Source organism: Lathyrus oleraceus, chromosome 6 (assembly GCF_024323335.1).
Source record: "Lathyrus oleraceus cultivar Zhongwan6 chromosome 6, CAAS_Psat_ZW6_1.0, whole genome shotgun sequence".
In the NCBI taxonomy this organism is placed as follows: Eukaryota; Viridiplantae; Streptophyta; class Magnoliopsida; order Fabales; family Fabaceae; genus Lathyrus; species Lathyrus oleraceus.
This window is the reverse complement of record NC_066584.1, coordinates 90,209,080-90,229,886: the sequence shown is the minus strand read 5'-3', so window position 1 is coordinate 90,229,886 and position 20,807 is coordinate 90,209,080. Positions and strand designations below refer to the sequence as shown.

General features: G+C 39.7%; 2 non-coding genes across 2 annotated transcripts; both read left to right on the top strand.

Annotated features, from left to right (window-relative positions):
* Positions 1-14,865: 14,865 nt before the first annotated feature.
* LOC127099407 (small nucleolar RNA R71) lies at positions 14,866-14,972 on the top strand. Its single transcript, XR_007793911.1, has one exon. It is a non-coding gene; the product is annotated as a small nucleolar RNA R71 (small nucleolar RNA).
* Positions 14,973-18,817: 3,845 nt separating this feature from the next.
* Positions 18,818-18,924, top strand: LOC127099311 (small nucleolar RNA R71). The gene has a single exon (XR_007793829.1). It is a non-coding gene; the product is annotated as a small nucleolar RNA R71 (small nucleolar RNA).
* The last annotated feature ends 1,883 nt before the right edge of the window (positions 18,925-20,807 follow it).

The window sequence follows — 20,807 nt, the reverse complement described above, 5'->3', positions numbered from 1 at the left end:
CCATTGGAATGAGTACCAAATGAACCCTCATGGACCTCAGTCATTAACAGGTCAGCTTCGTGTCTATCCATGCATCTGAGCAGAACCATGTCAAAATTTCTCTTATAAAGCACTTCTCCATTGAGGTAGAAACTGCCTGACAATCTCCTCAAAGTCTTCCTATCTTTCACAGATGCCCCAGGCAGGTAAACCTAGTTCTGAAGGAAACACTTGATGTCATAATACCATGGCTTATCATCTTTCGCTTCTTCTACTGCAAATACATGAGTTGGTCTGTCCAAGCGCATCACAGTGATATTAGGGACTTCATTCCAAAGTTTTACCACAATCATCGAAGCTAGCGTAGCAAGAGCGTTTGCCATCTGATTCTCATCTCGAGGGATATGATGGAAGTCAACCTCAGTAAAGAACGTTGAAATCCTCCTCGCATAATCTCTATATGGAATGAGACCAGGCTGATTCGTTTCCCATTCACCCTTAATCTGATTAACAACGAGGGCCGAATCACCATATACATCAAGATGCTTGATCCTTAGATCAATGCATTCCTCCAAACCCATAATACATGCCTCATATTCAGCCATATTATTCGTGCATTTGAAAGTTAGCCTTGCTGTAAAAGGAATATGTGTGCCCTGAGGAGTAATAATCACTTCCCCATTACCATTTCCATATTGATTTACAGCGCCATCAAACACCATACTCCATCTGGAACCAGGCTCTGGCCCTTCATCGAGTGTAGGCTCATCATAATCTTTCATTTTCAAATACAAAATCTCCTCATCTTGGAAGTCATACTGAATTGACTGATAATCCTCGATCGGCTAATGTGCCAAGTGGCCAGCCGAGATACTACCTTTAATAGCATTTTCAACTCGATACTCAATATCCTAATCAGATAACAACATCTACCAACGGGAAATCCTTCCTGTTAAAGCAGGCTTCTCAAAGATGTACTTGATTGGATCCATTCTGGATATCAACCAAGTCGTATGATTTATCATATACTGGCGTAAGCGCTTAGCATCCCAAGCCAACGCACAACATGTCTTCTCAAGCATTGAGTATCGAGACTCACAATTAGTGAACTTCTTGCTCAAGTAATAAATAGCATACTCCTTCTTCCCTGATTCGACTTGTTGACCAAGGACACAACCCATTGAGTCCTCAAGAACAGTTAGATACATAATCAATGGTCTTCCTTCCACGGGCGGAGATAGGATCGGAGGCTCAGACAAATACTCTTTAATACTGTCGAAAGCTTTCTGGCAATCCTCGGTCGAATCATGGGACTGATCTTTCCGGAGGAGCTTGAATATCGGCACACATGTGGCAGTCATGTGGGATATGAATCTAGAAATATAATTCAAGCGGCCAAGAAAACCTCAGACTTGCTTCTCAGTTTTGGGCGCAGGCATCTCTTGTATTGCTTTGACCTTTGCATGATCAACCTCAATACCTCTTTCACTAACAATAAAGCCCAATAACTTGCCGGAACGGACTCCAAATGTACACTTGTTGGGATTCAGACGAAGTTGGTACTTTCTCAAACGCTGAAAAAGCTTCAACAAGTGCTTTACATGTTCAACTTTCGTTCTTGACTTGGAGATCATATCGTCAACATATACCTCAATCTCCTTGTGCATCATATCATGAAACAAGGTGGTCATAGCTCGTTGATACGTGGCTCCGGCGTTCTTCAAACCGAAGGGCATCAGTCGATAACAGAATGTTCCCCAAGGTGTGATGAATGTTGTCTTCTCCATATCCTCGGGTGCCATCTTGATCTGGTTATATCCGGAAAATCCATCCATAAATGAGAAGACATTGAATTTAGCTGTATTATCTACCAACATATCAATATGTGGTAGAGGGAAATCATCTTTCAAACTAGCTTTATTCAAGTCTCTATAGTCCACACACATCTGGACTTTTCCATCTTTCTTAGGCACGGGCACAATATCGGCCACCCATTGAGGATATGTAGAAGTCACCAGAAACCCTGCATCAATTTGCCTCTGAACTTCCTCTTTGATGTTCACTGCCATATCAGGATGAGTTCTTCTGAGCTTCTGCTTCACAGGCACGCACTCAGGCTTCAAGGGTAAGAAATGTTGCACAATATCAGTATCTAGACCCGACATGTCTTCATATGACCATGCAAAGACATCAACGTATTCTCGTAGCAATTCAATCAACCCTTTCTTAACAGATTCTTCAAGGAGTGCCCCAATCTTCACTTCACAAACACAATCCTCAGACCCCAAGTTGACTGTTTCGAGATTCTCGAGATGTGGCTGAATGATCTTCTCTTCATGCTCAAGTAAACGGGTAATCTCGTCAGGAATCTCTTCAACATCATCTTCTTCCGCCTCAAATACAGGGAATTCAAAATTGGGAGATAGTGTTCGATCATTATGTTCAATGGGTTTGATCAACCTGCATAATGATTTTGGATATGAAAAGCTTTAGAATTTAAACAAGGCAAATCATTATGCAGATGAAAAGATTGATTTTATTATTTTTGTTTGTTTTATGTGATCACCAATTTCATGCAAAAAGCAAAAAGGGAAAATAATTGGAAAAACAAACATTTAACATGAATTTATTGAATGAAAATATCATTGTATTATGTGCCAACAATGTCATCACTCCTCCTTTTGGCATGGGAGGAGGGTTTTTTAAACAAAATGATCATTACGTTGACTTATGGATATCTGTAGGAATATCCACAGCGACCCAATTGTTGCAGACCCCTCCAGGGATGATGAAATTGCCAGAATCCTCTGTATCTTCTTCCAAGACAGCAACAGCTTCTTCATCCTGACCGGTGTGGATGAAACCTCCACTCTTGAAAAACCCTTCCTCGTTGAAGGCCCCAGAAGATTAACCTATGCCAGCCCGGGACTTGTTGTCTTCTAGCTCAATCATTTTTCCTAAACCAGCAGTTGCACCACACTCAATGGCCAACTTTGCATCTTTATAGGAAGCAAATGAAGGAGTTCTCTTCTCAGTAGGCTCAACTATAGATAAAGCTTGGAAAGGAGTTCCAACTTCATCCTCAGTATCTATGCATGAGAAGGAAGACAAATGGCTAACCAGGAGAGCCTTTTCTCCCCCTACCACTACCAGCTTCTTCACGAACTTCAGTTTTTGGTGTAGGGTGGATGTCACGGCGCCTGTCTCGTGAATCCATGGTCTGCCTAAGAGACAGCTATACGATGGGTGAATATCCATATCCTGGAAGGTAATTTGGAAATCACTTGGTCCAATTTTGATTGGGAGATCAACTTCCCCAATCACAGTTTTGCGAGACCCATCGAAAGCCTTCACAACAATTCCACTCTGCCTCATGGGAGGCCCTTGATAAGATAGTTTTGAAAGAGTGGTTTTTGGCAATACGTTCAGTGATGACCCAATGTCCACCAGCACATTGGACATGGCGTCGTCTCTGCAGTTCATATATATGTGTAAAGTCAAGTTGTGGTCTCTTCCCTCCTCTAGGAGATCAGAGTCATAGAAACTCAAGTTGTTACAAGCAGTAATGTTTGCAACAATGCTATCGAACTGTTCTATTGTGACATCATGATCTACATATGCCACATCCAAAACTTTCTGCAGTGCCTCTCTATGTGGTTCTGAATTCAAGATTAAAGATAACACCGATATTTTGGATGGTGTTTATAGAAGCTCGTCTACAACATTGTACTCACTTCTCTTGATGAGCCTTAGCATCTCATCACAATCTTCTTTCACATTGCCGCTCGGGCCAACAGAAGTAGGAGTTATCAATGTAGAGGAGGGCTTAACAGCATGTGCCAAATTCGGGGTGCTCACAGCATTCCCAATCGGGCGTTCAACAAAACCAGCATTAGCCTGAGGCTTGGGAGGTGCTGAAAACACACGAACGTTGCGGGTCAAACCACTTACATCCGCAATGCTAACAACAGAGGAGGATGGTAAGGACACTTCTTTCCCATCTTCTACAGCAACAACGTTGTAACGAAAGGGAATTGGTTTTTCGGAAGAGTACGGTCCCGGACCGGCAGACTTAATGATAAGAACAGGAGAAGCCTTCTGCTTACTACCATCATACTTGATGATAACAGGCTCGGGCATCCGGAATACTGGGGAAATTACGTTGACCTCAAGCTCATCTTCGCCAACATTCCTATTCTGAAGAATCTCAATGACTCCTTCATCCAGCATTTCCTGAATATCCTTGTGCACTTGGCGACAACCCAATCGGTTAATAGAGCATACTCGGCATCTATCATGGTTGTGCTCATAATGACTGTATTCACATAGCAAACGATGCATTTCGACAAGAGACTGTCGAATATGACTGACATATTTGACTTTGTACTTGCCAGGGCAGCCCTGGACCATGTTGACAGATTTCCCATGCTCGGGCAATGGGTTCTTCTTCACATTAGGACCTACGTCCTCGAAACACAGAATGCCACACCTCACAAGGTCTTGAACCTTGGTCTTCAAAGGGTAAAAATTCTCCACGTCGTGGCCGGGAGCACCAGAATGATAAACACAATGTAATTCAGGCTTATACCACCACTGGGGGTTAGCAGGTATAGCCGGTGGGTCTCTCGGAGTAATCAACTTCCTCTCTATCAAAGAGGGATATAATTCTGCATACGTCATTGGAATAGGATCGAAAGTGACCCTTTTCCTCTCGTAACTCATGCTGGTTTGAATACTGTTTCGAGGCTGGTAGGCCTGCTGCTGCGGACGGTCCTGCTGATGTTGGTATTGCGGATGTGGTTGCTGATTGTTGTTATGTTGCTGATATTGCTGATTATCTCTGAAGACAGGTGCTATATGAGCCACCTGATGCTGGTTACCGGCGGGACGCACGGTCTTCCTCCTCACAGAGGGTCTTCTAGGTTTCACATGGGAGGTCACAACATGTGCCTCTCCATCTTTCTTCTTTGCAAACGCCCCATAAGGTTTGGCAGAAGAGCCTTCTTCTCTGGTTAGACGTCCTTCTTTAACCCCTTCTTCTAAACGCATCCCCATATTCACCATCTCGGTTAAGTCAGAAGGAGCGCTAGCGATCATCCGCTCATAATAGAATGAACTCAAGGTCTTCAGAAAGATCTTGGTCATTTCCTTCTCTTCCAGCGGGGGCACAATCTGTGCTACTAACTCTCGCCACCTCTGGGCGTATTCTTTGAATGTTTCCTTGTCCTTCTGGGACATGACCCTCAATTGATCCCTATCGGGAGACATATCCACATTGTACTTGTACTGCTTGACGAAGGCCTCGCCAAGATCATTGAAGGATCGGATGTTCGCACTGTCTAAACCCATGTACCAACGTAGGGTGGCACCAGACAGACTGTCCTGGAAGTAGTGGATGAGTAACTGGTCGTTGTCGGTCTGAGTTGACATCTTCCTGTCATACATGACCAGGTGGCTGAGAGGACAAGTATTTCCCTTGTATTTCTCAAAGTCAGGGACCTTGAATTTCACAGGGATCTTCACATTGGGGACCAAGCACAGTTCGGCAGCAGACTTGCCAAAAAGATCCTTTCCTCTAAGAGTTTTCAATTCCTTGCGGAGCTCAAGAAATTGATCGTTCATAGTGTCCATCTTTTCATAGACATCTGGGCCCTTAGATGGCTCAGAATGATATATAGTGTCGTCTACTCTAGGCAGAGTATGCACGACAGGAGGAGGAACAACAAGGACCGGGCTAGATGCCGGCATAGAAGCAAAAGTTGGAGCAGGACCCTCAGGCATAAAATTGGGAGGCATCCCCCACGGGAATCCGGCTGGCATGGCCATTGGAGCAAAGTGCGCACTGGCTGCAGGCACAGTTGAGGAGACAATCTCAGAGATGACTGTCCTCTGGGGAGGAGTTGAAGGCATCGGAGAAGACTGGCTCTGGGCAGCCAAGAATGATTCCATCAAGGCACTTAATCTGGCCACTTCCTCTTTCAGCTCACGGTTCTCTTGTTCTTGGTGATCCATCAGTCTCGAAATGTTGGCTCTGGTGTAGTACCGGTGAGTCAGCTTGTCTTTGAAATAAATGAAGAACACAGAGTTAGACCATAGGACAAGAAGCCGAGAACAAAACCTTCTTATGCACATGATGCATGCAATGTTCGTGCATATGATTTGTTTTTTATTTCAAAGGAACTCTAGGGTTTTATTCGCGAATGTTGGAAATATTAAACATTTATCACATATGGAAATATCTCATCAAATAATATCAGGGAAAAGAAGTATAGTATTGTCAATCATATACAAGAGAAAAGGAAAATAATCATCCTATGGATCCCTAGAAACAATCATCTAAAGCTCGGGACACAGGAAGATAGGATGCGCGCGAAGTCTCTTCACCTCCCTCTCGTAGGCTGCCTCCATATCCTCCTTCTCTTTGGCGAGTCGATCGTACTTCCTCTTCTAAAACTTGGAAGACTGAGGAAGTAGAGAAGTCCATGCATCATCAGGATCATCAATAACCTGATGTTCGAGGAACTCTATCAAAGCATCCTTCTCCTTAATCTGCTGAAGCAACTCTTCCCTTTCACGGATCCAAGCACGTGATCGGTCTTTGTCTCTCTACTCCTCTACTCCTTGGTTAGGGAGGGTTGAAGGCCCAACCATAACCAAAGGTGTAGGTCTCGGATACTCGTAAGGCATGAGGTACTCAGACGCTCTCTTCCTAACCCAAGCAGTGTAAGGTTCCATAGCAACACAGTTCTTAGGACCCAACTCCTTCCTTCCTTTCCTATGAATCTTGTGCCAAGCGCGGACCATTCTGCCCTTCAAGTTTTGGGGATCTTTACCCTCCTGAAAGAACACACCCTCTAACAGAATGTTATTAAGTTTATCCTTTAGGGGGAACCCAAGATGACGACGTGCTAAAACAGGGTTGTAGTTAATCCCACCACATGTACCAAGAAGAGGTACATTGGAGAATTCACCACAAGAGTCGATAATCTGCACAGCATCATACACACGGTTGTACCAAGAGATATCATCATTAGTGAGAGACATGAGTCTCGTGGACCACCGTAGACGTCCCGTGTTCTCCTTGAAGGCGACCGTCTGCGGTAAGTGAGAAATAAACCACTTATACAACACAGGCAAACAACACACAATGGCACCACCACCCTTTTCATTCCTCATATGCAAAGAGAAATAAGTATCACCCAACAGAGTCGGAACGGGATTAAGAGTAGAAAAGATCCTAATAGCGTTCACATCCACAAACTTGTCGATGTTGGGGAACAATACCAATCAATAGATGAGAAGTACAAATATGGCTTCAAACGCATCCTCACTCATGGCCTTCCCATAGATAGTAGCTTGAGCAATGAGGAACTCAGAAGGGAGACCTTGAATTCCCCCTTTGGTAGTCATATGAGCATCAACCAGAGATTCATCTATGTGTAACATGTCAGCTATCTCTTGAGAAGTAGGAATACTCTCCAAGCCACTGAACGGCAGCTGGTCTAGAATAGGTATACCCACAAGGTAGGCATACTCCTCAAGCGTAGGCAAAAGCTAAAAATCCAGAAATGTGAAGCAATGGTACAAAGGATCATAAAACTGCACCAATACACTCATCAACCCTTCATCCACCTGAGTAGTCAGAAGAGGAAGAAGCTTCCCAAAACGAGCCTTGAAACCCAAGGGATCTAATACATAGGATGTCAAATTCCTTAACTCTTTCAAATCTGGTTGTCTGAAGCTGTACTTCTTTGTATTCCTTCGTTGTCTTTCCATGTTTGAAAATTTTGCAAATCAACCCCTTAAGTTCCTTGAAATTTGTCTTCATTATTGATGATATGGATGCAAATGAGTGCATGAATGCATGAATGCAACAATCACACTCAAGGATCAAGCAAAGCACACTAAACAAAGGTCATGGGATGGGTCATGTTATCCTTAATGTCAATGATCTATTTTGGTGGATTATGGTTTACACCTTATCAACACCCAAGTTCCATTGATATTAAGGATACATGAACGGATTGACCATGAATCAAGGGTTTGTTGTAAGTCACGAGCATGGAGTCTTGGTTAAGGACCATCCAAAGCGAGTGTACTAGGGTTTAAACCTGCCAAACATGTTCTACAAGAGGTTCCCATAGTCATCATCCCATCTTTCGGATATTATCAGAGAAACGACTACTCGTATTCCAAAAATATTCTCAAGAGAGACTCTTATGAGTGTAGCATCGCGTAACAATCGTATCAAATCTTACATTTGAACGACTTTCACACTACATCCTAAGAATAAGCCAAGATGGGCTTGGTAAACTAAGGTCCTTGGCTTCTAAGGTCTATATTGGAAAGAGTAATGTCTAACCACAACTTACTTGTGTGACATTATTGATCCCAACATGACCTCCACCAAGTGAATGGACTTGCAAGTCAACTTGCTAAGGAATAACTCCACACAAGTTAACAAGACTACGCCATTCTCGTATCCTAGGTGCACTTGAGTCCGGGTATAGAACTCATCTCACAAAGATCACCAAGCATACAAGGAATTAATTTCAAGCAAATCAATCATTACATACAATGCAGTAATCCCAAATTGCACAAAAAATATGTCACCAAACAATACAATACAACAAGCATGACAAGTTGGCAAAACCCACTAGGCAACGTGATCTCCCCAGCAGAGTCCCCACTTTTCTGTAGCGGGGTATTCGTTACCATTAGAGATATTGACTAAATCCAAGGTAAATCATACAAGTCGAGTCGCCACCGCACTTCTATTTATCCAAAGGAATGGTTAGAAAGCAAACAAAAACCCAATAGCTTTAACAAAAACTAGTAAAAGAAACAGAGATTTGGGTAAGGGGGTTGGTTATGCAATGGGAAGGTGTTAGGCACCCAAAACATCCTAGGTACTCCTAGGGAGCCCTTTTCACACTTGTTGCAAAGGTTGTTGTCTTCGTGAAAATTTTGTTTGTGCAAACATGATTGGAGAGATGAGGAAAGAATATACAAGTTTATTTACATTTTGTGTTTGGATGGATAAACCCATTGCCTACGTACCATCTTAGTTCGGGGTAAAAATCTCAAAAACCTCGTAGTTCGGGGTAAAAATCTCAAAAACCTCGTAGTTCGGGGTAAAAATCTCAAAAACCTCGTAGTTCGGGGTAAAAATCTCAAAACAAGTTGGTGAATTGATTGGTCCAAAAGCCTTAAGGTCTTTTGTTATCAAAGGGAGAAAACTCAACCAAACCACAAATCCACCATGTGAGGATAGCTTCAACATGCTAGTGAGGGGTTAACCCTATAATAAGCATGGAAGACTCATTATCCATCACTAAGGATATAGGTGAGTATTACATCTACCACAAAGATAACTCAAACCTAATAGCTAAAGGTTATGGAAAATTTGATTAAGAAGGTGGCCATTGGAACCACAAAAAGACATTTAGATGGGTTATATTTACCAATTAAAAGTATGTACAAAGATGGTCAAAGTTGACTTAAAGACTCAATTCAAAATAAGTATTGTGAAAAGAAAGTTTGAAAATCAAAAGCATAAGGCTTAGGATTCTAATGTTTGAAAGCAATAGTTAAATGTTTGCACAAAAGGTTTTGGCTTGGGTTAGAGTGGAAAGATGAAGAAGAAGGGCTAAATCCTAAGTAAAGCAAAAAGAGGTGAGGGATAAAGAATCAAAACCACAATGGAGTCCCTCTCTTGAGATCATATTGATGATCCAAGTAGTTCCCATCCTTTGGAATAAGCAATCACAAAGCATAAGCAATCAAACAAGTCTCTTAAGAGATCCTCAATGCATCTTATATCTTCCACTTGGATGAACATGGCAATGGTCCTCCAAATCTCCATTTCTTTGCATAGGGAAAGTCCTAGAATCAAAACAAAACATAAGCACAATAATATATACACAATTATATGCTCAAGTGAGCAAAAGGAAAATGGCATTAACATAAATATGTGCTCAAGTGAGCAAAGAGAAAAGCAAATGGATAATATGTGCAAGAATAGTAAATTGCATGAAAGTAAATTGCACAAAGTAAATGTTAATTGTCAATGGTTAGTATTAGTAGTTAGTGTGCCATAAGGCAAATTTAGCGCTATGTTAAGCAATCGTAATTGGACTTATGTAGAAGTCACAACTATCTGAGGCCGGTCAATAATAATATAGGCAACGAACACAAGTTAGGAGTCTTGGTTAGTGAACCAAGTCCCAACAACTTTCCATGCCAAAAAGAAAAAAAAGAGAATTGATCTTGTATTGGTTTAAGCCTTTTTCATGATTTAGAAGACAACCTATCCTTAATGCAAAGCCATTCACTTGATCAATTGATCAAGATGAATTAGATTTGAATCAAGGAAGATTAAATCTCCCTAACCAATGCTAACTTATCAACCTTCAACTCATTGATCAAAAATAAAATAAGAAGGAGAAGAAGAAGGAGATGGATAAGAGAAATGGGAATGGCAAAATTAAAGTGCATTAAATGAAAGACAATGTACCAATCCTCATATGTTGACCAATAACATTGAAAGTCAAGGTCAAACAATCAAAAACAGAAGTGAGATGAAGATTGGAAATCAAGAAATGAATAAAATATTTTTTGGCATTTTTAATATTTAAAATAAACTTGAATTAAAAATAAAAGAAAAGGTCAAACTTCAAAATTACTTCAAATCAACCTTGAAAGGTCCAAGTAATTTATCCCAAGTTCAACAAGGTCAAACAAAGTTTGACAAAAAATTTCAGCATTTTTAAAACTCAGAAACTATTTTTAATCAATTAAAAATGGATAAAAATAACCTAATTGAACTAAAATCTCAAATAAATCTCAAATCAATTTGAAAATTGATGAGAACATTTTTCATAGATCCATCATCATTCAAGTAGGTTAGGAAAATATTTTTGTATTTTTTGAATATCAAAAACTAATTAAAATGAATTAAAAATAACCAGAAAAGAGAAAATTCACAAAAAATAACAATTGACAAAATAAAAAATATTAAAAATCAGAAATAGAAACTAGAAATTATTTGGAGACTAATGCAATTGGTCCCATAATTTTTGGATGAAAAATGACAGAGTTATGAATTTTTGAAAATAATTGGAATTAAAGAAAATAAAATCAGAAAATAAAAAATGGCAAAAAACGAGAGCCCTTGGATCTGAGCTCATTAATTGAGCTGGCAGATCCAAGTCTCCAGAGGCGCGGGCCTATTATAGTCCACGGTCAATGCAAGCACATGGAAACCAATAAAAAGTCATAACAATGAAGGATCCAGATTAGATCTGGAAAAGAGATCACACGGCCAAGGATTGATCTGGCAATGATGAAGCCACCGGAGCCACCGTCTTCTCCGGTGAGCTTGGATTTTCCGGCCAAAATTGCAGAGATTCAAAAGGAAACCAAAGTACACGATCCTTATACCAAAATGAAGTCGGGGTGATGTACATCACCCCTATAACTTTGAATCACACTCAAGATTCCTATAGGTTGAGAAATCTGAGGTGGAAGATTCAGGTATGGAAAATGCAGATCAAGGAAAAACAAAATTGAAGCTACCACTAGCTTGCCTCTCAAATGAGGACTTCAGAAAACACTAGATCCAAGCAAATAGGTCAATGGATGATGAGATTCGAAGAAAATACCAGTTGAAGAGTAAGCTTGAATTCTGGGAACTTGAGCTCGATTCTTTGCTTGCTTTACCAAAACAGAAGATCAGTGAGATGAATGATGAAGGTTTAGAAGCTTAAGATCCCAGAATTCAACCAGATGAAGTTGAATTTTTGATCTGAAAAATTTGAAGAAAATGAAATTGCTTCTTTGGTGAGAGGTTGAGTTTTGATTTCTGCAGCAATTCAGGTTGAATCAGGTGTGAAATTTGAATGGCATAGGGTCTCTATTTATAGAGGGAAAGGCAAGGGGATGATGAAATGATCCGTGTGCATGAATTTGGATACCACTTGCATGGGCTTGCATGATCATGCTCAAGGCTAAAAAACAATGCCAAATGCAAGCTGAGCTCAAATGCCAAAGGTTTGGACGTGTAATTTGCTCTGAATTGGCTTGTGCAACAAGATTTCAACATGAATTCCACAATTGAACCTAAACATTTTCACCTCTTCGAAAATACTATTTAGAAAATCCACACATAGGCATGTGGGTAATGGTTGGAAAGGTCTTTGTATAAGGAACAAATGTTATGTTGGACAAAAACTCATTTGAAGTGTGAAAATTTATGAAATTTGAGTTTAAAGTGTGATGTGCAAAAAATGTCAATGCAAGGTTTCCAAATTTGGCCAATGTTCAAGCCCTTATGTTTTGATGATGCAAGCCCCAAATGGAAAAATCGCCAACATCAAAGTTGTATATCTTTTCAATAAAATCAAAATGGACTTAAATTTTGCATCATTTGGAGTTTTGATGAAAGAGTTATGGGCACTTGAAGTTGGACTTTTTTGCCTTTTAATGCATTTGGCCCAAAAGGACCTATAATGTCTTGCATTATCACATGTATTTCCTTTGAGATTTTGAAATTTTGTTCAACATAACATTTGAATTGGACATCCTAAGCTTTCCAATGAATTTGATCCCACCTCAAAATCATAAACAATGAATGAGTTATGTCCTTGGGAAGTTGACCCAAAATTAGGGTTTCAGTCAAAATGACCTATAATGTATTGGAATGACAGATGGCCTTCCAAGCATCAAATCAATTTTTGATGAGCATGAAAGTTGTTCATATTGTCCTTAAGAACATTTTTTCTTTTGGAACAATCTCCATTTGACCAACACATAAAACGTTAGGTCTCAGTGCATTTCAAAATAGTCAAATGAATTGACTGATCAACTTCTCAAGTCCATGACTCATATCTTGAGGAATTGATGATTGAGGACACTCAAATAAGTTCTCATAATATGCCAAAATCACTTAAGTATTTGGTATCTTACCATATTTCGTATTCTACTTAAGTACACCGTACCTTACGATGTTCCTTAATTATTCTATCTCTCATCAATCCGTCCTTTGTGTGTGACCCTATAGGTTTTCGCGACGTTGGCAATTATATTAAATCACGCATTTAACATAATAAACAGTGAGCGGTATCTAGCAACACATCACTGCTACCCAAGTCACGAAAATGTCATGTGATCTGACAAAAACCTCCTGTGATAATAATTATGTGTATAATTACCACTTTGCCCTTATGTCTATATTGAACACAAGGTATAAACCGTGTCACCCTTGTCCAGTTCAATATTGGGCCCATAGACATTTATCCTGTTACGCAGGATAGGCAAATTCCATCTAGGACACTCATGTCCCTCAGCATGCTTTGTGGAATACCCATCAACTGTCTTTATGGTTATCCAGTTACGGACAACGTTGGATCAGCAATAAAGCACTCGACTCTACATCTAGGATCCATAGTGGTTTCAGGTCGAAGAGTGGTATACACTATTATCACCATGAGAATAACTTATGACACTTTGCATAACTTTCTATATAGTATTCTCATAGCGGGTCAATCCGGTACAAATATTACTCCTAATATTCATACCTATGTTTAAGACTTGGTAACTCTTTATCCATGATCCATGAGATGTGATCATCAGTCTACAAACATAATAGTCTTAATGCGTTAATGTTATCCCACTTCACACTAAATCTCGACTACGGATACTTTAAGAATAGTGTCCTTATGTTTAATGCGTTCTCATGATTAAGTCACACTTAATACATTAAACGGACTATCTATTCTAGGGATTTTATTAATCAACCATAATAAAGAAAATGCATTTTATTATTAATAAATAATTCGATACAAGTACCAAAAGTATTGGCCTCTAGGGCTTACACCAACATATATGGCAGGGGTGGTACGTAAGTTTTATCTTTGGGTTCTTCTCCTTTTTCTCGACCTTCCTTGTTTTCAGATACCTCTGGTTCCTTTACTTCGTCCGGGGGTTTGGTACATTCCTTAGAAGTTTCGAGTTCACTCAATCTAGGGTTTGGTGGCTCATCATAAGTGTTCCCACTTCGTAGGGTAATGACATTGGCTTGTCCTCTCGGATTCTGTTGAGGTTGTCCAGGGAATTGTCCTCCAGGTGTAGTCTGAGGGGCTTGGTTTAAAGCTATCTGAGAGATCTGGTATGAGTAATCAATTGGTTTAAAACATCTTGGTATGAGTAACTATTTTGTCAACCTTGGTTCCTAACTGAGTAATCAATTCGTTAACATGAATGTTTTGGTTCATGAACTCCTTGTTTTGTTGGGTTTGGGTGGTGATAAAAATTTCTATAATTTTCTCAAGGCTAGGCTTTGGGGGTACAGGTTGCATAGGTTGATTTGATCTAGGGGCTTGATAACTGGGTCTCGGAGGTGCATTATTTTGGATAGGGTTATTGTTTTTATAGGAGAAGTTCGGGTGATTCCTCCATCCAGGGTTATAGGTATTCGAGTATGGGTTCCCTTGGGTGTAGTTCACTTGCTCAGAGTGGGTTTCGTTTAATAGACTACATTCTGCGGATTGGTGTCCTTTGGTTCCACATATCTCACAATCCGACGAAACTGCGGCTACAGTATTCGGGTTTATGCACATATGCTCGACTTTGAGGGCTAATGCGTCCATTTTAGCTTGCATCATGTCTATAGAGCTTAGTTCATGCACTCCTCCTTGGGCTTCCTTCTTCTCAATTGTCGCTCGTTCGACTCCCCATGATTGGTGGTTTTGAGCCATATCTTCGATGAGGGCACTAGCTTCAGGATAAGGTTTGTTCATCAGAGCACCGCCTGCGGCAGCGTCGATGGTCATCTTTGTGTTGTAATGAAGTCCATTATAGAAGGTTTGAATGATTAACCAATTTTCTAAGCCATGATGTGGGCATGCTCGTAACAACTCTTTATATCTCTCCCAAGCTTCGAACAACGATTCTCCTTTGTTTTTGGTCAATCTAGTTATATGGTTTCGAAGAACGGCAGTCTTACTCGGGGGAAAATATCTAGCAAGAAAAACTCTTCTAAGGTTATCCCAAGTCGTAATGGAATTGGGTGGAAGGGAATCTAACCATGATAGGGCTTTATCTTTGAGGGAAAAAGGGAATAATCCTAAACGTATTGCCTCAGGAGAAGCTCCATTGGTTTTAAAAGTGTCTGCTAATTGAAGAAATATTTTTAAATGTTGGTTTGGGTTCTGAGTAGCGAGACCTGCGAATTGTCTCTGTTGCACTAGTTGCAACAGGGATGGTTTAAGTACAAAATTATTAGCTGGGATGGTTGGGTTTACTATACTAGAACTAGGTTCTTCATTAGGTGGTTGAGCGAAATCTTTAAGAGGTCTTTGGTTTTGATCTTCGGCCATAGCTCTCTTAATTCTATGAAAGAATAAACGTGCGCGAGCGTAATGTTCAGGTTCCGCCAGAGGGTATACTAAGCTTAAACTTCCGGTGCTGCGAGTTCTTCGCATTGACCGGCAGGAAATAGCCTAAGTCTAAACGATATAACAACAGGGAAATGAAATTTGACGAAATTGGTCCCCGGCAAGGGCGCCAAAAACTTGATGCGGTGTTTCGCAAGTATACGAACGCATCAGAGTAATATAAAAGATTGTCGAATCCACAGAGACCAAGTGTCAATCTATCGTTATCTATTGTTATGGTGTTTATCAAAGGCAATCAAAATAGGTATTTTTTAGAGTGTGCAATGAAAAGTAAAGTATTAAAGTAAAGGTTAATTAATAAAGACAGGATCGAATGTAATTCACATAATCAATTAATAATCCAAGTACTTGCTAATAGAGCTACTTATGGGCAGTGTTTCCTACTTTGAAAAGAACTAATTTAACAGGAACTGTCGCTTTCGAGTATTCAGAACCGAGTTGTACTCCCTAATCAAACCCTCTTATTGTCACTTATAAAAAGGCGCGCATTGCGTTAGAGTAGTAAACCTATTTTTAAGAAATATAGTATCTTGACTAAGTTGGAAAGTATTATAACCTGGATTTCTTAACCAAAAGAGGTTCTCACGAACCAGACTCTAAACTTATAAACGCGTCCGAAAATAGTTTTAAAATCTCTTTTCTTCTTAATGTCAAAAGCTCCTAATGAACTAAACAAAGCGCTTTCGCTGTTTTTGAAATAGTTAAAAACAATTAAGTTTAAAAAGACGTTGGACGGCTTTCGATCTTACCCAACGAAATTGAAGTGCGGGAAAACTTAATTTGAAAGTTAAAATAGCCCTTAAGTGTTTCTACGAACAATTGTACGGATTCTCGGTTCAATTATGATCCTTACATTCTAACCTTATAAATTTAGCTAGACATGGTAAAGTAAAAGTGCATTAAAATAAATAAAAGTAGTGCGAGTGCGGAAAGTAAATAAAAGTAAAACGAGTGCGAGGAAATAAATAATTTAAAGCGAGTGCTAGGAAATAAATAATGTAAAGCGAGTGCGGGAAATAAATAAAGTAAAGCGAGTGCGGGAAATTAAATAAGATAAAGACAAGTAATAAAAACCTGCTCCAATCGGAGGGTTGAATAAATTGCAAAGCGGAAATGAAAATGGCGGCAGGATTAACTTCCTTCCAAAGTGCTCCAAACTCGATTACAGACTCTATCACAGACTCGATTACACAATTGTGGTAACACTCCAATGCGAAGCGATTACCACTTTATAATACTGAATATATGCCTAAGTGAAACAAGGTTGCTCTGAGTTTGCCTCTGCTTTATGTTTGGATGATTGTAAAAGTGATTTCGAGTTTCTATTTATAAGCAAGTAAAAAGATGGAAATGACAAGGATGCCCTTCAAATTGAAAATGGGAGGGAAAAACTTTCCTCTTGTGGCGCCCGCCACAAGGCCATGGCGCCCGCCACAAGCACAAAATGAGGCGCCTTAGTGGAAGTTGTGGAGAACGTGGCAGTTGAGGGAAGTTGAGCTTGGACACGTCATGGCAGGGTCTATGGCGCCAGCCATGGGGTAGGCCACAAGTACAAAATGCTGAATTTTAGGGTTTTTGGCTCTTTTTCGCTCCTTTTCTCGATCGGGGCTCTGATTAAAGTAAAAACTTGAAAACAAAGGAAAACATAGCAATAACACAACAAAATTATAATAAAACAACTAGAATGCATGTGAAATCAGAGTCGAAAATACGATAAATTTTAGTGTTATCAGATATTGATCGCATAACATGCGTCTCCTAGAATTGGTGCCATCAGGAATTTTGAAAGAATGAACTCGATCTTTTCATTTTCCAAGGTTAATTTTCCTCTTTAAACATCTATTATAGCTCCGGCTGTTGATAAGAATGGTCTACCTAAAAGGATAGGGATATCTTCGTCTTCTTTGATATCCATGACCATAAAGTCTGTTGGGATATAAAATTGACCGATCCTAACTTGGATGTCTTCTAAAATGCCTACAGGATACTTAACAGACCTATCGGCTAATTGGAGGGAAATCTTAGTTGGTTGTAATTCTCCTAAGTTTAACCTTTTACACACAGCTAAGGGCATTAAACTCACACTAGCGCCTATGTTTAGGAAAGCTTTATCGATCACATGACTCCCTAAAATGCAAGGTATAGAAAAACTACCAGGGTCTTTCTCCTTCTTAGCGAGTTTATCCTCGGAAATAAAGTTGCATTCCAAGGGTTTTGGATCGTCAAGCCTATGCTTGTTGGTTAATATGTCTTTGAGAAATTTGGTGTAAGACGGAATTTGGGTGATAGCTTCGGTGAAAGGAATCTCTACATGAAGCTTCTCTATTACTTTTATAAATTTTTGGTATTGGTTATTGATTTTGGTTTGTTTAAGTCTTTGCGGATATGGGATTAGTGGTTTGTACGGGGGTGGTGGTTTATAAGTTTTATCCTTGGCTTCACCTTCTTGGTCGGCTTGTTTTTTGGGTTCCACCGGTTCCTCTTCTTGATTGGTATGTATATTTTCTTTAGATGTTTTGGACTCGCTCATTGCTGGGTTAGGAGGCCCTTCGTAAGCGGTCCCACTTCGTAATGAGATAGCGTTAGCTTGCCCTCAAGGGTTTGGTTGAGGTTGTCCAGGGAATTGGCCTCCAAGTGTTGTATGTGGGGCTTGGTTTTGTGCTACCTGTGAGATTTGGGTTTCAAGCATTTTGTTGTGAGTGATTATCTGATCAACCTTGGTTCCTAATAGCATTATCAGTTCGTTTACGTGAATGTTCTGGTTTAGGAATTCTTTGTTTTGATGAGTCTGGCCTGATAGAAAGCTCTCCATGATATTCTCAAGGTTAGACTTCTAAGGCACAACTTGCATAGGTTGATTTGGTTTTTGGGCTTGATAACCTTGTGGTCTTTGAGGTGCATAATTTTGGATAGGGTTCTGGTTTTTATAGGAAAAATTCGGATGATTCTTCCATCCAGGGTTGTAGGTGTTAGAAAATCGGTTACCTTGGGCGTAATTCAGTTGGTCGGTGTTCAAATCGTTCAAAAGATTACACTCTGCCGATTCGTGTCCTTTAGATCCACAAAGTTCGCACTCTGTGTGAACTACCGCTGTGGTGTTAGTGTTTGTAGACATATGTTCGATCTTAAGGGCTAAAGCGTCCATTTTCTCCTGCATCATGTCCAGAGAGCTTATCTCATGTATTCCACCTTGGGTCTCCTTTTTCTCTATTGATGCTCGTTCAGTTCCCAATTGGTAACGGTTTTGGGCCATATCCTCAATTAGGTCACAAGCTTCAGGATAAGGTTTGTTCATCAACGTGCCACCTGCGGCAACGTTGATGATCATCTTTGTGTTATAATGGAGTCCATTGTAGAAGGTATGAACGATTAGCCATTGTTCTAGGCCATGGTGTGGACAGACTCTTAATAGCTCTTTATATCTCTCCAAAGCTTCAAAAAGTGATTCTCCTTGGTTTTGAGTAAATCTACTTATTTGGTTTCGAAGAACAACAGTCTTACTAAGGGGAAAATATATAGCAAGGAATAATCTCTTAAGGTCTTCCAGGGTAGTTATTGAATTAGCTGGAAGTGAATCTAACCATGAACGTGATCTATCCCTGAGGGAGAAAGGAAATAATCTCAAACGGATCGCATCAGGTGAAGCGCCGTTGGATTTAAAAGTGTCGGCCAGTTGGATAAAAACTTTTAAATATTGATTTGGCTTCTCAGTAGCGAGACCCGCGAATTGGTTTTGTTGCACTAATTGCAACAAAGACGGTTTTAGTTCAAGATTGTTTGCAGGAATAAGGGGGTTTACTATACTCGAACTAGGTTCCTCTTCAAAGGGTTGGGCAAATTCCTTAAGGGGTCTCCCATCGCGATTCACGGCCATAGCTTTCTTAATTCGGATGAGTAAGAGGCGCGTACGAGTGTAACGTTCGGGTTCCGCTAAAGGATCTACTAAATTTCCGGTACTATGGATTCTTCGCATTTACCGGCTCATAATGCCTTAGTTTAGACGGCGTAACAACAGGGTACAAAATTTGACGAAGTTGGTCCCCGACAACGACGCCAAAAACTTGATCGATGAATTTGCAAGTGCACGAATCGCGTCAGAGTAATATACAAGAATATTGATCCCACAAAGACCAAATTTTCAATCTATCGATTACTATCGTTATGATGTTTATCTGAGGCGGTATAAAAGAGATATTGATGTTGCAAAATAACGGTAAATAATAAATGCAGGTAAAGACAGGTTTGAATGTATATCACGTCAGTTAAGTGATGTTTCGATTGTCTAAATAGAATTACTTATGAGGCAATATTTTTTACTCTTGAAAAGAATCCATTTAACAGGAATTGTCACTTTCGCATATTCAGAACTGAGTTTACCCTTAAATTAAGGCCTTTTATTGTCACTTATAAAAGGTGCGCAGAACGCTAAAGTAGTAAACTTATTTTTAAGAAATAAGACTCGTAAACTTAGTTGAAAAGTGATTTTGATTTGGAAAGTTTTACCCAAGGACTTTCCCGATTTTAAATCTATCAACGCGTCCGAAAATAGTTTAAAAAATATTTTTTCCTTAAAGTGATAAAAAATCCTAGTTAACTAAGCTAGGGTGCTTTCACACTCCTTGAATAGTTAAAACTAACCAAGTCTGTTTCAGAAAACTCAAGTTAAAAATCAAAATAGCCTTTAAAGTATTTCTATAGATTCAATATGTGAAACATCTCTTTAACCGCGATCCTTACATTCTAACCTTTAAAATATTTAGCCAGACATGGTAATACCAACAAACACAACAATATTGACCATGATGAAAAGTTGTTTTAGAATGTGAGGCGTAAAGAACGAGTAAAGCGTGTAAAATAAATAAAGTAAACCGAGATGGGAATTAAATAAAGTAAAGCGAGACGGGAATTAAATAAAGTAAAGCGAGACAGAAAATAAATAAAGTAAAGTGAGACGGAAAATAAATAAAGTAAAGCGAGACGGAAAGACGGAAAATAAATAAAGTAAAGCGAGACGGAAAATAAATAAAGTAAAGCGAGACGGAAAATAAATAAAGTAAAGCGAGACGGAAAATAAATAAAATAAAGCGATAAATAAGAACCTGCACCAATGGAGGCTTTAAATCTGGTACAAGGAAAATAAACCTTCGACTTTGAAGATAAAGATGACAGCAACTCGAAGTGACCCAACTCAATCTCACTAAAGTGCGATAACCCCCAGATGTGACGAATTACCGCTTTTACAAATGATAAATATAGTCTTAGTGTTGTAAACTAAGTTAGATGATTTGAAAATGAAATGGAACGAACTATTTATAGAGGATTTCAGCAGCTTGCAAAGACCATGGTGCCCTCCAACTTCTCCTTAGTGGGAAT